This window comes from Mustelus asterias, chromosome 12, assembly GCF_964213995.1.
Source record: "Mustelus asterias chromosome 12, sMusAst1.hap1.1, whole genome shotgun sequence".
NCBI classification, from domain to species: Eukaryota; Metazoa; Chordata; class Chondrichthyes; order Carcharhiniformes; family Triakidae; genus Mustelus; species Mustelus asterias.
The window spans coordinates 1634277-1650112 of record NC_135812.1 but is presented as its reverse complement, the minus strand read 5'-3'; the positions used below and the strand labels follow the sequence as shown (position 1 = coordinate 1650112).

At 48.5% G+C, this 15836-nt stretch overlaps 1 protein-coding gene and 1 pseudogene across 9 annotated transcripts in view; one reads left to right on the top strand and one right to left on the bottom strand.

Moving 5' to 3' along the window:
- Positions 1-8773: 8773 nt before the first annotated feature.
- specc1 (sperm antigen with calponin homology and coiled-coil domains 1) overlaps positions 8774-15836 on the top strand; it is a 275302-nt gene continuing 268239 nt past the window's right edge. For 4 of the 9 annotated variants that reach the window (XR_013499063.1, XM_078224557.1, XM_078224561.1 and 1 more), the window contains exon 1: positions 8777-9354. The gene's annotated coding sequence lies outside the window, so the exon portion shown is untranslated. Of the gene's footprint in view, positions 9355-9581; positions 9698-10164; positions 10349-15836 lie in introns of those variants that run through there. The other 5 variants (XM_078224559.1, XM_078224565.1, XM_078224558.1 and 2 more) reach the window with 3 other exon arrangements.
- On the bottom strand, positions 13416-13621 carry LOC144502106 (U2 spliceosomal RNA; annotated as a pseudogene).

Sequence of the window (15836 nt, the reverse complement as noted above, 5' to 3'; positions counted from 1 at the left end):
GTACAGCCACCGACTCAACTCTACCCAGCGGCTCTTAGGAACTGCGTGATTGTGCTTTCAACCTCGGACCTGACGGCGGTGGCGGCTCCAGGAGGCCCGCGGTGCTATTTCTGTGGATTGGCAAAGCACCCTCGTCAGCGATGTCCGGCCAGAACGGTATTTTGCTCCGCGTGTGGGTAGAAAGGGCACTATGCTAAAGTGTGCCGAGCTAAACCACCTTCGAAGCCAAGCAGTGCGGCGTGTGACTCTCCAGGATCTGTCTCCTCGTCTCCGGCTTCGTCGAGGTCTTCTACCACGTGCGATTCACGAGCGCCGCCATTCATGAGGACGACGACGCAAGACATGTGCGACCTGCGAGTGCCGCCACCTTCAACGCCATCGACCACGTGCGATCCATGGGCGCAGCCATTTTGGTCGACACCGACCGCAGACGACCAGCAGGGGTCATCATCATCAACCATCTCAGCTGCCTGCAGTTGCACTCAAGATTCAACAGTGGCGTCAATCATCCTGGACCAGGCCAAGCCTCACAGACTCGACAAGTCCATGATGGACATAGAGGTAAACGGACACCTGATACATTGCCTGTTTGACAGCGGGAGCACGGAGAGTTTCATTCATCTTGACACCGTGAAACGGTGTGGTCTCCGAGTACAGACTGTCAGACAGACAATTTCTATGGCGTCGAGGTCCCGATCTGTTACTGTTCTTGGAGCTGCGTGGTAAACCTAACGGTGCGGGGCACAGTTTATGAGAACGTCAGGCTCCTCGTGTTACCGCACCTTTGCGCTCTGATACTCCTGGGACTAGACTTTATGGTCCACCTGAGGAGTGTGACCCTGCGGTACGATAGGCCACTCCCTCCACTTTCAGTGGGAGAACAGCAGCCTCCAAATTGCCCAGCGCGCTCCACGTGCAGTCTCTCGACACTCAGAACCATCCTGCCATCTTTATTTGAGAATCTCGTGCCAGGCTGCAAGCCCATCGCAACTAAGAGCAGGCGTTACAGCGCTGAGGATCGGATCTTTATTCGATCTGAGGTTCAGCGGCTCCTCAGGAAAGGGATCATCCAACCTAGCACTAGCCCATGGAGAGCACAAGTCGTGGTGGTTAAAACTGGAGACAAGCCCCGGATGGTCATAGACTATAGTCAGACCATTAATAGGTACATGCAGCTGGACGCGTACCCTCTCCCGCGCATATCTGACATGGTCAACCAGATTGCGCAGTACCGGGTGTTCTCCACCATCGACTTGAAGTCAGCCTAACACCAGCTCCCCATTCGCCCAGAGGACCGAAAATATACGGCCTTTGAGGCGGATGGTCGTCTCTACCACTTCTTAAGGGTCCCCTTTGGCGTCACGAATGAGGTCTCGGTCTTCCAGCGTGCAATGGACCGAATGGTGGACCAGAACGGGCTACAGGCTACCTTCCCGTACCTGGACAACGTCACTATCTGCGGCCATGACCAGCAGGACCACAATGCCAACCTCCTAAAGTTTTTACGCACTGCGTCTCGCCTGAATCTGACCTATAACAGGGAGAAGTGTGTATTCAGCAAGCGCCGCCTAGCAATTCTCGGATACGTGGTGGAAAACGGGGTCCTTGGCCCTGATCCAGACCGTATGCGTCCCCTCCTTGAACTTCCCCTACCCACTAGCATCAAAGCACTGAGAAGATGCTTAGGCTTCTTTTCGTATTACGCACAGTGGGTTCCCAATTAGGCGGACAAAGCCCGTCCGCTCATAAAGTCTACCTCTTTTCCCCTGGCAGCAGAGGCTCGCTTAGCCTTTGAAGGGATAAAAGCTGACATCGCAAAAGCCACGATGCACGCTGTCGATGAGTCCATCCCCTTCCAGGTGGAGAGTGATGCATCTGATTTCGCACTGGTCGCCACACTTAACCAGGCGGGCAGGCCCGTCGCCTTTTTCTCTCGCACCCTCCAAGGCCCTGAAATTCGGCACTCCGCTGTGGAAAAAGAGGCTCAGGCCATTGTGGAGGCCGTCCGGCATTGGCGCCATTACTTGGCTGGAAAACGATTCACCCTGCTCACGGACCAGCGGTCCGTGGCGTTCATGTTCAACAACACGTTAAGGGGTAAGATCCAAAATGATAAAATCTTGAGGTGGAGAATCGAACTCTCCACCTACAACTATGATATCATGTACCGTCCGGGGAAGCTCAATGAGCCCTCAGACGCCCTGTTGCGTGGAACATGTGCCAGTGTGCAGGAGGACCGGCTACAGGCCCTCCACAATGATCTCTGCCATCCGGGGATCACTCGGCTCTTCCATTTTGTAAAGGCCCGGAATCTACCCTACTCGGTAGAGGATGTCAGGTCGATAACTCGAAGCTGCCAGGTATGTGCTGAATGCAAGCCGCACTTCTACCGACCTGACAGGGCACACCTCATTAAAGCCACTCGCCCTTTTGAAAGACTGAGTGTTGATTTCAAGGGCCCCCTTCCTTCAACAGATCGGAATGTGTACTTCCTCAACGTGGTTGACGAGTACTCCCGATTCCCTTTTGCCATTCCCTGTTCAGACATGTCCGCTGCCACGGTTATCAAAGCATTGCGGGATCTTTTCACCCTGTTTGGTTACCCCAGTTATATCCACAGTGATAGGGGTTCGTCGTTTATGAGTGACGACTTGAGGCAATACCTGCTCTCAAAAGGGATTGCCTCAAGTAGGACTACGAGTTACAACCCCAGGGGTAACGGGCAGGTCGAAAGAGAAAACGCTACAGTCTGGAAGGCTGTCTTACTGGCGTTGAGGTCTAAGGGTCTTCCAGTCTCCCATTGGCAAGAGGTACTTTCTGATGCGCTCCATTCAATCTGGTCCCTCCTGTGTACGGCAACCAACGCTACCCCACATGAGCGGATGTTTACCTTCCCGAGGAAGTCTTCCTCTGGGACCTCACTGCCGTCTTGGTTGACGTACTCAGGACCTGTCCTCCTGCGGCGGCATGTTAGGACCCGCAAGTCCAACCCTTTGGTTGAACAGGTCCATCTCCTCCACGCCAACCCTCAATATGCCTATGTAGCATATCCTGACGGGCGAGAGGACACGGTCTCTATCCGAGATCTGGCGCCTGCAGGGGACCTGGAAACCCCCGTCGCTCCCGCACCCCTGGTTAGGGACCCCTTGCCCTTTATCTCCCCTCCTGACACGGCGCGGGCAGTATCGGGACCACCACTTAATCCTCTTACTCCCGTGTACAGCTTGCCTGAGTCCAGAAGATTGTCGCCACCTCGGGGCGTTCCTGAGTCCAGGAGATTGTCGCCACCTCGTGGTCCACCCGTCCGTGAGGAACTGGAGGATTCACTGGACACCGCCTTGGAGAGAGGGTCATCACGGTCACCAGAACCGGCGCTACCGCCAGTGTTGAGGAGGTCGCAGAGACGGTGCGGTCCTCCAATACGACTGAACTTGTGAATATATGGACAGTTCGTACTGTTTTTTTGCCCCACCGGCCTTTGTTTTTAAAGGAGGGGTGAATGTGGTGAACCATAGATGGTTACCACTATGGGTACTGAACCATAGATGGTTAGCACTATGGGTACTTGTACATATGTTATTGTTGTCACTGTTGGGGTTAGGGTTGGGGTGTCCTACCTGTTGGTATTGTTCTGTGGTACACTCCGGTTGGCTCCGCCTACCTGTAGGAGTATAAAGGTCACTGCACTGCCTGGTGACCCTTTAGTCTGGGATTGTATTGTTAAGCAGTATGCTCCATTCTTGTTACTAATAAAAGCCTTTATTTCCCGGGTACGATCCAGCCTCCCGAGTGATTTAATCGCGCATCAATTATATAAAATAGAGAGAGAAGAGAGAGAGAGTAAAGAGAGAAGGAGAGAAGGAGAGAGAGAGACAATGGAGGGAAAGAATGGAGAGAGGGAATAGAGAGGGAAGAGCCCTATCCTAACTTTACAAGTTATGACTGCGATTGTTGTGATCTGATCCGTCCAATTCTCTTGCCACACCTAAGGCAGACTTTTGTCTGTTTCTTTAGCTAGTTCTTTCTGGAACAGGTCACTGGCCTGTCACCAGGGGCTTATAGCTCGAGGGGTGCCACTCTGCATCAAGCATGGCTGACCAGGAGTTTCTCCCGCTCTCACTGTCTGCCATGGCACGTTTGGAAGGATTTGCAGCCTGATGCACTCAGCCTGTTTGGCTGTTATGAATGCACCTTCCTTGGCCATCTAGTCATAGGCTGGGACTCGAACCCAGCGCAAGGACACTACCCACTGTGCCACAAGACCTCCTCTGTGGTCTGATACAGCACCATAATTCTGTAATTTTCATCTATTTCAGGTGGGGTGTGATATCATTCACTGGATGCAGGACAATACTAACCATATCTCACCCGACTCTGGGTGACAAGTATTTTGCAGCAATTATAATGTAGCATTGTAAATGTTTTATTGTGCATTGATTCCAGTGACATTGACAGGAGGCAGGTTAAACTGTGAGTTACACAGACATATGAAAGTTACTCGCACTGTTGAAGCTGCAGGGCCAAAGTCGGCATTATTGCTCTTCTGTCTATCACTGGGAATAAGTTGCTGGATTTCGCAGGGAGTTCAGGGAATCTGTTACTCAACAAGCAATGGTAATAAACACAACAAGATTAATTGTGCATATATTGAGGAATATAGAGCAATATACCTGGCGTAGACATTAGAATATATGGAAAGCAATACATGGAACAAAGAGGAATAACAGCATATCATAAACATCATAGAAACTAGCTAATTACAACACAGACAGGAATGATCTTTTAGAAAGTAATAATGTGATGAGATTGGTAGCAGCTCTTGCCTGTTAGCAGGCTCTTTGTCTATGAGTTGTGTAAGTTTCGAGTTGCGGGGGGTGCTGCTGCTGTGAAGTCTGGCTGGCCCATTTGGAGGGTGCAGTGGTTTGATTTGGTTTCTTAAAGGGGGAAGTAATGGCGCTGTTCGCTTTCGGTGTAACTGTGAGCAGAGTGTTGGGTGGAGTGGGGTCATAATTGGTTTTGGATCTATATTTACTTTAAACGTTTTTTGGCAGCCTAACTTGCGCACACTTCAGTCCATCTCCATTTTCTATCTTGCTGCATTATCACATTCTTGTGCTTGGTGACATGACCTATTTGGGATGACACGTCATGCTGTGAAATTCCGTTTCTTAAAATATCTGCTCCAAATTTCATTCTGACCTGCACAATATATAACAGGCACACATTTTCTCTCCTTGAAACATTCTGTTTTCACAATGTTTTACAGAGAGATTTTCAGTCGGCTTTACTCAGTGTTCAGATGGATCCATAACATTTGTTTTGTCCACAAGAGTCACTTTGTTCCAACATTATCTGCAGCTGAATTGAGGTCAGGTACTGATTTCAATATCAGCACCCAGTAACAGCAATCTCTCCTGAATGGAAGGAGAAACCGGCCATTTTATCCCTTAACACACCCTAATTCAGTTCACAGTGCTTTGCATCAATGGGGGTCATCCAAGACAGTGAGAGCCAGCACCTTCAGGAACTGTATCCCAGTGAGAGTCAGCACCTTCAGGAACTGTCCCCCAGTGAGAGTCAGCACCTTCAGGAACTGTATCCCAGTGAGAGTCAGCACCTTCAGGAACTGTATCCCAGTGAGAGTCAGCACCTTCAGGAACTGTATCCCAGTGAGAGTCAGCACCTTCAGGAACTGTATCCCAGTGAGAGTCAGCACCTTCAGGAACTGTATCCCAGTGAGAGTCAGCACCTTCAGGAACTGTATCCCAGTGAGAGTCAGCACCTTCAGGAACTGTATCCCAGTGAGTGTCAGCACCTTCAGGAACTGTATCCCAGTGAGAGTCAGCACCTTCAGGAACTGTATCCCAGTGAGAGTCAGCATCTTCAGGAACTGTATCCCAGTGAGAGTCAGCACCTTCAAGAACTGTCCCCCAGTGAGAGTCAGCACCTTCAGGAACTGTATCCCAGTGAGAGTCAGCACCTTCAGGAATTGTATCCCAGTGAGAGTCAGCACGTTCAGGAACTGTATCCCAGTGAGAGTCAGCACCTTCAGGAACTGTATCCCAGTGAGAGTCAGCACCTTCAGGAACTGTATCCCAGTGAGAGTCAGCACCTTCAGCAACTGTATCCCAGTGAGAGTCAGCACCTTCAGCAACTGTATCCCAGTGAGAGTCAGCACCTTCAGGAACTGTATCCCAGTGAGAGTCAGCACCTTCAGCAACTGTATCCCAGTGAGAGTCAGCACCTTCAGGAACTGTATCCCAGTGAGAGTCAGCACCTTCAGGAACTGTATCCCAGTGAGAGTCAGCACCTTCAGCAACTGTATCCCAGTGAGTGTCAGCACCTTCAGGAACTGTATCCCAGTGAGAGTCAGCACCTTCAGCAACTGTATCCCAGTGAGAGTCAGCACCTTCAGGAACTGTATCCCAGTGAGAGTCAGCACCTTCAGGAACTGTCCCCCAGTGAGAGTCAGCACCTTCAGGAACTGTATCCCAGTGAGAGTCAGCCGAGGTTTCGGACAGCTGTGTCTTCTGAGAGAAAGCAAGATGATCTCCCTGGTAAAACTGATGGGTCCTTTCTATAAGAGCACTTTAAAGAGATAATTTAATACCTGGAGCTTATGACACTCACCAGGACCATTCCCTAATGTGGAATAGAGTGCTGCGGTGATTTTGAAGGCTTCCCGGGCACATCAAAGATTTTAAGGGACAGAGACAATAATGCATATCTTTCCCAGAATGGTGTCTTAAATCAACATCCTGAGAGTGAACACCACTCTCTAGGGCAACGAGGATGAGTGCAGCCATAAGACCCCATCCCAGGGTCCCAAGTCACCCCCTCCCACCAGCGCGAGTCCACCCAGCTCCCTTGGGGGACCCTCCATCTGCAGCCTGGCAGCAACAGAGGAGCACATGATCATAGCTTTTACCTTCTTGCCCCCCCCCCGCATCCCCCCCTCGAAGTCCAAATCTTTGTCAGGATCTGCACCAACTGAATCCCGCTGGACTTTCCATTTGGAGGGATGAGGCGGGGGTGCATCACATAGAACAAAGAACAAGAAAATTACTGGAACAGGCTCTTTGGCCCTCCAAGCCTGTACCGACCATGCTGCCCAACTGAACTAAAACCCCCTATCCTTCCAGGGACCATATCCCTTTATTCCCATCCTATTCATGTATTTGTCCAGACACTAAATAAACACATGATTAAAAGGAATGATTATCCTGCTTTCCAGCGTCTGCTGTATTCCTGCTCGACAAACCGACTGCTTGTAGCAAAACACTGAATCTTAAAGCAGTCCTCCTTAAACATAAAATATACTAAAGCACAGTATCATCACGTAAGTATAGCACAGTGGAGCCCCGTTGTAACGCGATGGTTGGGGTCCATAAAATGTTATCGCAAATGTTATTGGGGTCGCGCTAAATCACTAAACCGGAAAGAGCAAAAAAAAGGGTCCAATGATTCATCGCGTCATATCCGATTTCGCGCTAAATCGGGGTGCGTTACAACGGGGCTCCACTGTATATGATACTGCATTGAGCAGTCCCGAGCTTTTAAAAGGCTTAGTTTGAAATTACACCATAGAAATGCCATCTAATCAAAGAACAAAGAACATTACAGCACAGGAACAGGCCCTTCGGCCCTCCAAGCCTGCACTGACCATGCTGCCCGACTGAACTAAAACCCACTACCCCTTTCCCTCTATGGGGAAAAAGCAGGATTAGGCGATTGAGTTGGATGACCAGCCATGATTGTGATGAATGGCGGAGCAGGCTCGAAGGGCCAAATGCCCTGTTCTTATCTTCTATGTATCTCCCAGGGACCATACCCCTCTATTTCCATCCTATTCATGTATTTGTCAAGATGCCCCTTAAAAGTCACTATCGTATCTGCTTCCACTACCTCCCCCGGCAGCAAGTTTCAGGCACCCACACCTTCTGCCGGAAGGGCATGAATCCTGCTTCCAGCCCAATAACTAAATGTATTTTAGGCTTTTTGAATATTCGTTGGGTTCGCGCCCGCTCTCGGGGGAACCTCATCCGTGATGGTGTGATGGGCTGGGAGCCTCGCGATGGCTGTGCAGCCCAACAGGAATCCCGTTTTAGGCCTGATGCCTGGTACAATAGGTCATCAGGATTCCTGCCGGGGGCTGGCAAAGAACAAAGAACAGTACAGCACGGGAAACAGGCCCTTCGGCCCTCCAAGCCTGTGCCGCTCATTGGTCCAACTAGACCATTCGTTTGTATCCCTCCATTCCCAGGCTGCTCATGTGACTATCCAGGTAAGTCTTAAACGATGTCAGCGTGCCTGCCTCCACCACCCTACTTGGTAGCGCATTCCAGGCCCCCACCACCCTCTGTGTAAAAAACATCCCTCTGATATCTGAGTTATACCTCGCCCCTCTCACCTTGAGCCCGTGACCCCTCGTGATCGTCACCTCCGACCTGGGAAAAAGCTTCCCACTGTTCACCCTATCTATACCCTTCATAATTTTGTACACCTCTATTAGGTCTCCCCTCATTCTCCGTCTTTCCAGGGAGAACAAGCCCAGTTTACCCAATCTCTCCTCATCTGCCCCAGATAAGGGCTGAACCCAGCCCAACATGAAATGTTGATTCATTAAATTCCTGTGAAGACCTATGTTAAAGGTGTTATATAAATGCAAGTTGTAGTTGTTGTTGTTTTAATAAGCGGTGCCTAGTTTTAAAGGTGGGGCCTGTAGTGTGAAATCACGGTGCAGGGCTGACTGCCAGTTTGTAAACTGCCCGTCACTGGGATCAGTGTTTCCAGCCTCAGGCTTGGAGCTTCTGCAATATTGTGAAGCTGAGGCTGTTTCAATGCTTGTTCCACAGTAAAGAGGATGTGGCTGAGCTGAACCTGTCAGCAGACTTGCGACATGCTGACTAATTGTGAAGGTTTGTGACTTCCTCTTGCTATTACCACTGCCTCTGCTCTGTCACTCTGTACAATTCCTGATTAAAACAATCTGGGAGCTTTTCTGAATGAGATATCAGGTATCTGAAGCTTCTGCAGTACAGTACTTGTGGAGAGCAATTCATTGCCACTGCTGTTTTTGGACTAAGATGTTGCAGAGACCCTTAAAGGGTTAATTTAGCAGCGCTGAATTTGCGGAATTGGAGCCGGTATTGGTGTTTTCTCCCAGTGCAGCGAATGTGCTCGAGGCTGGGACATTACTTCCTTCTGCTCTCGGATAGCAGCTGTTCTCGATGTCTTGTTTATATATTGTGCTTTTCCTGCCTGGGACACTGAACTTGCACTGAACAAGGAGCATCCTGCGAGAGCTTGGGTCAAACTCTGATTGACCATCAGGTGTGATCTGGACCACGTGAGGTGAGTATCGTGCCCTATGTACATGTGTGTGTGTCTGTGTACATGTGTGTATTTGTGTGTGCTCTTCATGCGTCTGCTGTGTGTGAGTGCTGTCCATATGTGTGTGTATGTGAAGATCCTAAAAGTGACCATCTCTGATGAGTTAATTTAAAAATTTGTTTAAAGTTACTTGAAAGAAGATCCATGATTGTGTAGGGAATTCATTCATTCTCACTCCATCCACACAGGGCTTGTGGTAAGGAGGATTAGACCCGTGTGTCAGCAATGATCTGAAATTGCTACATCGACGAATGACTGTTTCCAAGCTCACCCCACATGCTTCACATATTTGAAATTCTACTGGGTGAGCAAATCAAAACCAAAAAATAGTTCCCTGGGACGGGTTAGTAATTGGGATAATTGATTTAGGGTCAATGTTTGGGGTCAGCACCCGGGTTTGAGGGTTTAGGATTTGCGGTCTTGGTTGGTTCGGGTCAGGGCCCGGGTTTGGGATCAGTATTTGGGGTGTTGGTGAATGAGGTCTGCTGGCTCCCGCTCACTGATTCAATCACTGACTGGCCGACGTGTTAAGCTGCACAAAGTTTGTCTTACTGTCAATGAACCGTGTTAAGTGGATCCGGTTGAGGGGGTTGTGCTGGGATGTATGGGGCCATACTCAGGCTGCAGTTAATTGGAGACCCCATGAGATGAGATAAGGGCCTAGCTTTAGTCATGCACCGTCCTGTTTATAAATGTCAAGTCTCTAGAGTAACAAGATCCACGAGCTATAAATAAATAATCCTGAAAGTGGACGCATGTACAGCTAGGAGTAAACAGATCACCAAGAGGCACCCAGTGCCAGTCCCTTCTGTCTCCTCAACTCTCCAGTGCCAACCCATGCCCTTCCCCCACATCTCCAAAATTCCACCGGGTCCTTGGTCCCCGTACTCTACCTTCACAGCTGCGGAGCTGTAGGCTCCTCTACTGGATCTGCTGGGCCTGTGACATTTTAAAGGTGAGCCCTGATCCTTCAACACCTGATTTACTGGCTGCCGACCCCCAATCTTATCTGTAATGTCTCGAAGAGCTTTGCTGAAGTTTCAGTGGACCAGTGCTGCAGACAGCGTCTGTGTGTGGGTGAGGCTGAGTGTGGGATGTGGTGGCGTGGGGAACAAGAGCTAGGGCTGGGGACGGGAGGGAGCTGGGAGGGAGAGGAGGCTAGAGCTGGAGGTGGGATAGGGGTTGCAGGAGTTGGGTAGAGGGGGGGCAGTAAGGGTGGAGGCTGGGGCTGAGGGACAGTTGAATTCTCAGGCTCATCCTCGCTCATGAGGAGCTTGAAAACAGGCAAAGTTGTAAATGTTCTGGACAGTGGGCTGCTCTGGACATGTTGTGGTTGCCAGGGGGGGCAGACAACATTGACTCCTCTCTGTGCCATCACAGATACCTTAATGATAACCACACCAAGAATTTGAGTTAGCACCAAGAATGGAGGGGCATTACTCGAACCAGAGAACATCCCACCCCTCTCTGGGGTAGGGTTTGTGGACTGCAGTATGGGTATCTCTCTGCCATACCGCCCCTCGAACCTGTCCCACCATTCAGTAAGATTGTGGTTGAGATTATCGGCCTCCACAGAATCTTTAATGTTCAATAAGATCGATATGAGCGTGTGAATTCAGAGCCTGCTCTGTCATTTAATAAGACCATGACTAATCTGACTGTCACCTCAATTCTATCTACCCCCTCTATATAGAACATAGAAAAACCACAGCACAAACAGGCCCTTCGGCCCACAAGTTGTGCCGAACACATCCCTACCTTCTAGACCTACCTATAACCCTCCATCCTATTACGCTCCATGTACTCATCCAGGAGTCTCTTAAAAGACCCTATTGAGTTCGCCTCCACCACCATTGACGGCAGCCGATTCCACTCGCCCGCCACCCTCTGTGTGAAAAACTTACCCCTAACATTTCCCCTGTACCTACCCCCCAGTACCTTAAACCTGTGTCCTCTCGTAGCAGACATTTCCACCCTGGGAAAAAGCCTCTTGAGAGTCCACCCGATCTATGCCTCTCAACATCTTATACACCTCTATTAGGTCTCCTCTCATCCTTCGTCTCTCCAAGGAGAAAAGACCGAGCTCCCTCAGCCTATCCTCATAAGGCATGCCACTCAATCCAGGCAACATTCTTGTAAATCTCCTCTGCACCCTTTCAATCTTTTCCACATCCTTCCTATAGTGAGGCGACCAGAACTGAGCACAGTACTCCAAGTGGGGTCTGACGAGGGTCTTATATAGCTGCATCATTATCCCCGGACTCCTAAACTCAATCCCTCGATTGATAAAGGCCAGCACACCATATGCCTTCTTAACCACCTCCTCCACCTGCAGGGCCGATTTCAGAGTCCTATGGACCCGGACCCCAAGGTCCTTCTGATCCTCCACAGTACTAAGAGTCTTTCCCTTTATATTGTACTCCTTCATCCCATTTGACCTACCAAAATAGACCACGACGCATTTATCTGGGTTGAAGTCCATCTGCCACTTGTCCGCCCAGTCTTGCATCCTATCTATGTCCCTCTGTAACTTCTGACATCCCTCCAGACTATCCACAACCCCACCAACCTTCGTGTCGTCGGCAAACTTACCAACCCATCCCTCCGCTTCCTCATCCAGGTCATTTATGAAAATGACAAACAGCAAGGGTCCCAGAACAGATCCCTGGGGCACTCCACTGGTGACCGACCTCCATTTAGAAAAAGACCCATCTATACCCACTCTCTGCCTCCTTTGGGCAAGCCAGTTCTGGATCCACCGGGCAGCAGCCCCTTGGATCCCATGCCCTCTCACTTTTTCTTTTGACTTCTTTGTCAATCAGTCACAAATCTACAGCCTTATAAAAATTTCAATGACTCTGCCTCCAATACTCTCTGAAAGAGAATTCCCCATTCCAACAACCCCCCAAGAGGCAAAAGATTCTCATCTCCATAGGAGACCCCTTATTTTTAAACTGTAAACTCTAAAGGCCTCATATGATAAGCTCCTCATTGCAGGAATCACTCAAGTGAACCTTCTAATGCTATTATATCCTTTCTTAAGTAAGGAGACCAAAGCTGTACACGGTCCTCCAGATGTAGTCTCATCAATGCCCCATCTGTGTGAAACTTCCCTATCCTTATATTCCACTCCCCTTGCTTTAAGTGGTATGAAATTTTGCTAAAAAGGATTATAGTTAAAGTTAAAAATTTATTTATTAGTCACAAGCAAGGCTTACATTAACACTGCAATGAAGTTACTGTGAAATTCCCCTAGTCGCCACACTCCGGCACCTGTTCCTAACCAGCATGTCTTTCAGAATGTGGGAGGAAACCGGAGCACCTGGAGGAAACCCACGCAGACATGGGGAGAACGTGCAAACTCCACACAGACAGTGACCCAAGCCAGGAATCGAACCTGGGTCCCCGGCGGTGTGAAGCAGCAGTGCTAACCCACTGTGCCATCGTGCTGCCCCACAGATTATGGTCCACAGAGTTGTCAGATATGTAAATTTCAAAATGTCATAGAGCCAACAACACACTCAAAGACTGGAATCTTACCACTGTTCCCACCGGCAGGAATTTCCCATCCCATCGCAGTGAATGGAGATTTGGTTGCCTGCCAAATTCTCTGACCTCGCTGTAGTGGGAGCGTGGCGTGAACAGCAGGTTAGACTGTGCCCAAAGTCTCATTTTTACACAGATGAATACTTTTGCTGGCAAGAATTCAACCTCTGAGAAGAATAACTAATTGGCCATTTGATCTCCATTTCATCCTCCTGGAATAAAACTGCACCAACAGCAAGGTCGCCGGCATCAACAGGCATTTTAAACAGCGAAGCATCATTTGGCGCTGCTAGAACCAGTCAATATAGCTTTCGAGCTGTCAAAAGCACTTTGACACCCTTTTTTTTAATGCTTTTCCAATTCAATCAAATCAAATCCAATTCAGGGTCTCAACAAGTTGAGACATTTCAGATCCAGGCTGACAAGACAGGGCGAGCAACCAAACCACCCTGTCCTGGGCCTGATCTACATGAGCCAAGCTGATTGGAGAAGGGGGAGGTTCCTCCTCCAAGACTTGAGCTCATTTGCATCTTAGCCAAAAGGCCGAGATGCCGCTTTAAAAAATTGCTTCATATGAAACATGTGAAGCCTCAGCGTAACCTAATGACCTCGACCAAGTACGGCCGACCATGGGCTGCCGACCATACTACACTTGATCTTAGCCAAAAGGCCGAGAAGCGATTGAGTACTTAAATTTCTTGTCTTTCTTTACAAACGTGTCAGGGGATCCAGTACAGTGCTGAAATATGGAACAATATGGAAACTTCCGATAGAATCCACTCATGCCTACAAACGCCAAAATCGCTTGTTTGAGACAAATAGCCTTTGCTTTTTGCTTCTCTAGACACTCCTGGCCTTGTCCCACAGTGTGGCCCAGATAAGTTACGTTTGCTTTGGCAAATTCACTTCTTGCCAATTTTGGGACCAAATTAGCTGTCTGCAAGCTCAAATGCTGTCAATGTTCCTCCCAGGTTTGGCTGAATATAGCCAAATCATCAATATATACCACACCGTGGCATAATCCTCCAGTGACTATTTTCGTTAATGTTTGAAAAGTTACTGATGCATTTTTCATTCTGAAAGGAATGACGTTGCATTGGTAAGTATATTCGGGGTTACAAAAGCTGCTGTTTTTTTCACCGTGTCGGTCAATGGAACTTGCCAATATCACTTCAATTTTTGCAGCAAACATAGCCTGTCCAAACTTTTCCGTGCAGTCTAACTGTGGAATTGGATATAAATCCGCCTTTGTTACCAATTAACTTCACGATAATCAATACATAATCACTGTGACCCATCCAGTTTTGGTACCATTACAATAAAGAACAAAGAACAATACAGCACAGGAACAGGCCCTTCGGCCCTCCAAGCCCGCGCCGCTCCCTGGTCCAAACTAGACCATTCTTTTGTATCCCTCCATTCTCACTCCGTTCATGTGGCTATCTAGATAAGTCTTAAACGTTCCCAGTGTGTCCGCCTCCACCACCTTGCCTGGCAGCGCATTCCAGGCCCCCACCACCCTCTGTGTAAAATATGTCCTTCTGATATCTGTGTTAAACCTCCCCCCCCTCACCTTGAACCTATGACCCCTCGTGAATGTCACCACCGACCTGGGGAAAAGCTTCCCACCGTTCACCCTATCTATGCCTTTCATAATTTTATACACCTCTATTAAGTCTCCCCTCATCCTCCGTCTTTCCAGGGAGAACAACCCCAGTTTACCCAATCTCTCCTCATAACTAAGCCCCTCCATACCAGGCAACATCCTGGTAAACCTCCTCTGTACTCTCTCCAAAGCCTCCACGTCCTTCTGGTAGTGTGGCGACCAGAACTGGGCGCAGTATTCCAAATGCGGCCGAACCAACGTTCTATACATCTGCAACATTAGATAGTGTATAGAATCTGTATAGAATAGGTGAGCTCCAGCTACTGTGACTCGATCCAATAATGTAATTTTCTTGCATGATCTTGATTCTTCCTTCATTTGAGCTAATTTCTCTGGATTGAGTCTGAGGATGTTGCATTATGTGTAACACATCTCCTACGTTATGTATGGCCAAAGATGTTTTCTATGGTCTATTCACACAAATCAGTTTATGAATTTGGAACACCTTTTGTAAGTTACCTCGATGGTTTTCTGGAAGATAGCTTAATATTTCCAATCTGATTACTGGAAGATTGACTTTAGAAGTTTTGACTTCTGATTCATTCTCAGAGTATTCTGATAATTTAATTTCACCCCCTACTTCCTTAATCACTGTAAATACATTCTTATCCTGATATCTTTCCTGTCGTAATATCACTCTAACATATTAACGTGACACACTCGCTGATGTTTCCCTCTGTCTGGAGTACTCATTATATAATTTACATAATTGAGATTCTTTTTGATTTGATGAGGTGCAGTGAACCTCACTTAATAAAAGTTTCCTAGTGGATCAATAGAATCACACCTGGAGAGGTTGTTCCCAGTGACACATTATCAAGCTTTGGCATTTTTATCTACTCCAGCTTGCATTGTGTGTTGAATGTTTTTCAAATGTTCTTTGACCAATTCAGACAATTTGACCATAAAACCATAAGATATAGGAGCAGAATTGGGCCATTCGGCCCATCGAGTCTGCCCCGCCATTCAGTCATGGCTGATTAGTTTCTCAACCCCATTCTCCCGCCTTTTCCTCATAACCTTTGAACCTCTTGCCAATCAAGAAATTATTTATCTCTGTCTTAAATACACTCAACACTCCATAGCCTTCTGTGGCAACGCATTCCTTAGATTCACCGCCCGCTGACTGAAGAAATTCCTCCTCATCTCAGTTCTAAAGTGTCATCCCTTTATTCTGAGGCTGTGGTCTCGGATCCTAGTCGCTCCTACAAATGGAAACATCTTCTCCACA